Source organism: Macaca nemestrina, chromosome 19, assembly GCF_043159975.1.
Source record: "Macaca nemestrina isolate mMacNem1 chromosome 19, mMacNem.hap1, whole genome shotgun sequence".
NCBI classification, from domain to species: domain Eukaryota; kingdom Metazoa; phylum Chordata; class Mammalia; order Primates; family Cercopithecidae; genus Macaca; species Macaca nemestrina.
In genome coordinates, this window is record NC_092143.1 from 65,841,917 (window position 1) to 65,848,161 (window position 6,245).

The window sequence follows — 6,245 nt, forward strand, 5'->3', positions numbered from 1 at the left end:
GCTGCAATAAATGTGGGAGTGCAGATATCTCCTCAACATACTGATTTTCTTTCTTTTGCAAATATACCCAGCAGCAAGATTGGTGGATCAGATGGTAGTACTATTTTTAGTTTTTTTTGAGCAGCCACCATACTTTTTTCATAATGGCTGTACTAATTTACATTTCCCTCAGGAGTGTATAAGTTTTCTTTCTCTGCATCTTTACCAACAGTTATCTTTTGTCATTTTGAAAATAGCCATTCTAATTGGGGTGAGATAATATCTCACTGTGATTCTGATTTACATTTCTTCAGTGATTAGTGGAGTTGATCAGTTGCATGTATTGAGAAATGCCTGTCAAATCATTTGTTCATTTTAAAATTGGATTGTATTTGCTTTTTTGCTACTGAGTTCCTTATATATTCTAGTTATTAATCCCTTATCAAATGAATAGTTTGCAAATATTTTTTCCCATTCCTCAGGTTGACTCTTCACTCTTGATTGTTTCCTTTGCTGTGCAGAAGTTTTTTAGCTTGATATAATCCAATTTGTCTGTTTTTGCTTTTGTTGCCCGTGTTTCAGGGGTCTTATCCAAAAAATCTTGGCCCAGCTGGGCACAGTGGCTCATGCCTGTAATTCCAGCACTTTGGAAGGCTGAGGTGGGTGGATCATGAGGTCAGGAGTTTGACACCAGCCTGGCCAACATGGTGAAACCCTGTCTCTACCAAAAAATACAAAAATTACCTGGGCGTGGTGGTGCATGCCTGTAATCCCAAGTACTTAGGAGGCTGAGGCAGGAGAATTGCTTGAACCTGGGAGGCAGAGGTTGCAGTGAGCTGAGATCATGCCACTGCACTGCAGCCTGGGCAACAGAGCAAGACTCTGTCTCGAAAAAAAAAAAAAAAAATTAAAAAAAAATCTTGTGTCCAGATCAGTGTTCTGAAGCGTTCCCCAATGTTTTCTTCTAGTAGTTTCATGTCTTACATTTAATTCTTTAATCTATTTTGATTTGACTTTGTATATGGTGAGAGATTGGAATCTGGTTTCATTTTGCATGTGGTTATCCAGTCTTCCTAGCACCTTTTATTGAAGATAATGTCCTTTTCCCAATGTATGTTTTTGGCACCTTTGTTGAAAATGAGTTCACTGTAGATATGTGGATTATTTCTGGCTTCTCTATTCTGTTCCATCAGTCTATTTGTTTTTATGTTAGTATCTGTTTTTATTTTAGTACCATGCTGTTTTTGCTACTATAGCTTTGTGTTAATATTATATTTTGTATTAATAGTATATTTTGAAGTCAGACAGTGGGATGCCTCCAGCTTTGGTTTTCTTTCTTTGGTTTCTTTCTTTGGTTTTCTTTCTTTTCTTTGAAAGTTCAAGATTGCTTTGAGTATTAAGGATCTTTTTGTGGTTTCATACAATTTTTTTCTATTTCTGTAAAAAATGTCACTGGTATTTTAACGGGGATTGCATTGAATCTATAGATCACTTTGGGTAGTATGGACATTTTGACAATATTCTTCTAATTCATTAGCATGGAATATCTTTTCATTTTTTGGTGTGCTCTTGAATTTCTTTCACCAGTGTTTTACAGTTTTCTTTGTAGACTTTTTTACTTTGCTTAAATTTATTCTTTGTTTTTTTGTTTGGTAACTATTGTGAATGCGATTGTTTTCTTGATTTCTTTTTCAGATTGTTCACTGCATATATAAATGCTACTGATTTTTTGTATGTTGATTTTGAATCCTGCAACTTTACTGTATTCGATCTTCTATGTTCCTAAATATAAGATCATGGTTCTGCAAACAAGTATAATTTGAGTTTTTCCTTTCCAATTTGGATGCCCTGTCTTTCTTTCTCTTGCATAACTGCTGTGGCTAAGGTTTCCAGTATTATGTTGAATAGGAGTAGTGAAAGTGGACATCCTTGTCTTTTTCCAGATTGTAGATGAAAGCTTTCAATTTTTCCCCGTTTAGTATGATGTTAGCTGCAGGTTGGTCATATATGGCCTTTATCGTTTTGGGGTATGTTTTTTCTATACCCAGTTTGTTGGGGTTTTTTTTTTTTTCCATGAAGGAAGGGATGTTGAATTTTATCCCATGCTTTTTTAGTATCTATTGAAATGTAATATGGTTTTTTTTCTTTGGTTCTGTTAATGTTATATATCACATTTATTGACTCATGTATGTTGAACCATACTTGTATCCCTGGCTAAATGAAGTTAACTTTTTCCTAATTATTTTTTCTGTTTCTCATACTATACAATCTCATTTGACATATCTGCAATTTACTGATTTTTTTTCTTCTAGTTCTAATCTGTTTTTGAGCCTTTCTCATGAATTTTTTATTTCAGATTTTGTACATTTCAATAATTTTTTTGTTTTTTGTGTTTTTAAATAATATCTTAATATTTTTGGGGGTGAGAAACATTGTTTTCATATTTTTCTTTAATTCTTAATTTTTTTTCAGTTTATTAATCCTTTTGTGAAAACTCTATGCAGTCAGCACAGATAAAGTCATTAGTCATTGCAGAATCTATACTCCTGCTCTAGCTCACTGTTTGCTGGCACCAACATTGGCCTTTGCAGTCCCCCTGACTTTCTTCATTCTGTTCTTGCATTTCTTTTGCTGTTTTTCTTAAGGTCTTCTTCTCATACAGGCCATGTCTTGCAAGTCTATGTTTGAGTTCATTTTTCTTTGCATAATCCAAGAAATCATGCCAAAGCCAGTTGTCTTGCCACCACTAAAATAGGTTATGAATCCAAATTCAAAGATGACATCCAGTGTGGTATTGTACATTTTGGCTCGCTTCCCCCAAATTTCTGTCTTAGGTACTGTTGCCTTCCCAGGGTGAAGGACATTGATGCCCATTTGTTTCCTCTGAAGTAGTTGATAGGTCATGAACTTCCTCGTGGAAATAGTTACTGTTTTGTTTGTGATGGCAGTCAATCCTTAGGCAGCCAGGAAGTGGGGGGAAAGTTTCTTTAATTCTTGAAACATCACTTTTTTTAGTTCTTTGAATATATTTATAATGGGTGATTTAAAGCCTTTGTATAGCAAGTCTAATATCTGGGCTTCCTCAGGGGCAGTTTCTATTGATTGCTTTTTCCCCTTGTTTACAATCCACACTTTCCTGATTTCTTCACCTGACAATTTTTTTGTTGACAAGTGTACATTTTCATGGTACCGTTAATATGGTAACTCATATTCTTCCCTCTCCATCATTTACTGTTGCTCTTCGGTTATGACTTTGCTGTGATAATTATCTAAAGTCTATATTTATGAAATTTCTACTTCATTAGCTAGTTATCAGGTGATATATGGGTCAAGACTTCTTTTTAAATGCCTTGAACCAATATATCTCTCTCCCTTTGCCAGGGCTTTATGTATATGTTGGGGCATAATTTCAATTCTCCATCAGTTAAAAACTCTGCTTTCATTTTAACTTCCTGCTTTCTCAGATCCTCAGGGTCAAACAAAAATGAGAGATTAGGGCCTCTGCAGATTGTACCTGGGCATGTGCACAATTCTGCATATGCATGTGGCCTTTTACAGCTCCAAGAATATGACAGAGCTTTTCAAAGCAAGTCTTCTGTGTATATCTCATTTCCCTAATTTTCCTTTTCAGTTTTTTTTTTTAACTTATTATTTTTTTTTGAGACAGGGTCTTGCTCTGTTGCCCAGGCTGGAGTGCAGTGGTGCAATCCTAGCTCACTGCAGCTTTGATCACTTGGGCTCAAGAAGCCTTAGGCTCCCGAGTAGCTGGGACTACAGGCACATGCCCCCAAGCCCAGCTAATTTTATTTTTATTTTTAATAGAGATAAAGTCTCACTCTGTTGCCCAGGCTGGTCTTGAACTCCTGCGCTCAAGCAATCATCCCACCTTGTCCTTCCAAAGTGCTGGGATTATAGGTTTGAGTCACTGCACCTGGCCTCTTTTTCAGTTTTTGGACCAGTCTCTTGTTTACTCCAAATGGGATCTCTGTCTCAGGCAGCTGCAATGTTAAGCAATTGCCACTGTATATTCTGAGGTCAAGTAAAGACATGTCCTATGAATCTAGTTTTGTCAGAGACCTGCCTGACAGGTCAACTAGTAACAGATCTCTGGGGATGCAGCTTTATTTTTGTTAATTCCAAAACTGTTCTGTCCCCTCCAGTGACTGGCATACTGCTGATTTTTACAAGTACCATGGTTGTGAGTCTGCTGGTTTTCAAGTATGCCACGGAGCTTTGGAGAGGTGGATGGAGTATAGGGCAAGTTAAAAAGTTACAAAGCTTACTATTCTTACTGAGATTCAGCCATTTTCTTAAATATACAGTAGCCTTTGCAAGACTTTGGTTAATTTAGGATTTCTGCAAAAGTTTACAAAGACCTTTTTTCCCCCGTTTTCCTGTTGTTTTATGGAGGATTGGATTTACGGAGGCAAAGTTCTAACTTCACCATTTAGGAAGTGAGGCAGGAGAATAGGGTTTGGAGACAAGGAGTCTTCAGCTTCTGATTGGTCACAGGCCAAGTCTTCTTTTTTTTTTTTTTTTTTTAATTTTTTTTTTTGAGACGGAGTCTCGCTCTGTCGCCCAGGCCGGAGCGCAGTGGCCAGATCTCAGCTCACTGCAAGCTCCACCTCCTGGGTTCACGCCATTCTCCTGCCTCAGCCTCCCGAGTAGCTGGGACTACAGGTACCCACCACCATGCCCGGCTAATTTTTTGTATTTTTAGTGGAGACGGGGTTTCACCGTGTTAGCCAGGATGGTCTTGATCTCCTGACCTTGTGATCTGCCCACCTTGGCCTCCCAAAGTGCTGAGATTACAGGCAATTGAGTCACCACGCCCAGCCATTTTCCTCTCTTTTCTATGCTTCTCACACGCTTGTAACTGCCATTCTACTCTCTACCTCTATGAGATTAATTTTTGTTTGTTTGTTTAGCTCTTACATGTGAGTGAGAACAAGTGATACTTGTCTTTCTGTGCCTGGCTTATTTTATTTATTATAATATCCTCCAATTCTATTCATGTTGTATCAAATGATAGGATTTCATTTTTTTATGGCTGAATACTACTTGATTGTTTATACACACCACCCCTTTTTTATCCATTCATCCATTGATGGACACTTAGGTTGATTTCATATTTCTTTTTTTTTTTCTTTTTGAGACGGAGTCTGGCTCTGTCGCCCGGGCTGGAGTGCAGTGGCCGGATCTCAGCTCACTGCAAGCTCCGCCTCCCGGGTTTACGCCATTCTCCTGCCTCAGCCTCCCGAGTAGCTGGGACTACAGGCGCCCGCCGCCTCGCCCGGCTAATTTTTTGTATTTTTTAGTAGAGACGGGGTTTCACCGTGTTCGCCAGGATGGTCTCGATCTCCTGACCTCGTGATCCGCCCGTCTCGGCCTCCCAAAGTGCTGGGATTACAGGCTTGAGCCACCGCGCCCGGCTCATATTTCGACTATTGTGAATAGTGCTGCAATAAATGTGGGAGTGCAGATATCTCCTCAACATACTGATTTTCTTTCTTTTGCAAATATACCCAGCAGCAAGATTGGTGGATCAGATGGTAGTACTATTTTTAGTTTTTTTTGAGCAGCCACCATACTTTTTTCATAATGGCTGTACTAATTTACATTTCCCTCAGGAGTGTATAAGTTTTCTTTCTCTGCATCTTTACCAACAGTTATCTTTTGTCATTTTGAAAATAGCCATTCTAATTGGGGTGAGATAATATCTCACTGTGATTCTGATTTACATTTCTTCAGTGATTAGTGGAGTTGATCAGTTGCATGTATTGAGAAATGCCTGTCAAATCATTTGTTCATTTTAAAATTGGATTGTATTTGCTTTTTTGCTACTGAGTTCCTTATATATTCTAGTTATTAATCCCTTATCAAATGAATAGTTTGCAAATATTTTTTCCCATTCCTCAGGTTGACTCTTCACTCTTGATTGTTTCCTTTGCTGTGCAGAAGTTTTTTAGCTTGATATAATCCAATTTGTCTGTTTTTGCTTTTGTTGCCCGTGTTTCAGGGGTCTTATCCAAAAAATCTTGGCCCAGCTGGGCACAGTGGCTCATGCCTGTAATTCCAGCACTTTGGAAGGCTGAGGTGGGTGGATCATGAGGTCAGGAGTTTGACACCAGCCTGGCCAACATGGTGAAACCCTGTCTCTACCAAAAAATACAAAAATTACCTGGGCGTGGTGGTGCATGCCTGTAATCCCAAGTACTTAGGAGGCTGAGGCAGGAGAATTGCTTGAACCTGGGAGGCAGAGGTTG

General features: G+C 38.5%; 1 pseudogene; it reads right to left on the reverse strand.

Annotated features, from left to right (window-relative positions):
* Positions 1-2,535: 2,535 nt before the first annotated feature.
* LOC139360017 (small ribosomal subunit protein eS24 pseudogene) lies at positions 2,536-6,044 on the reverse strand (annotated as a pseudogene).
* Between the last annotated feature and the right edge of the window lie 201 nt (positions 6,045-6,245).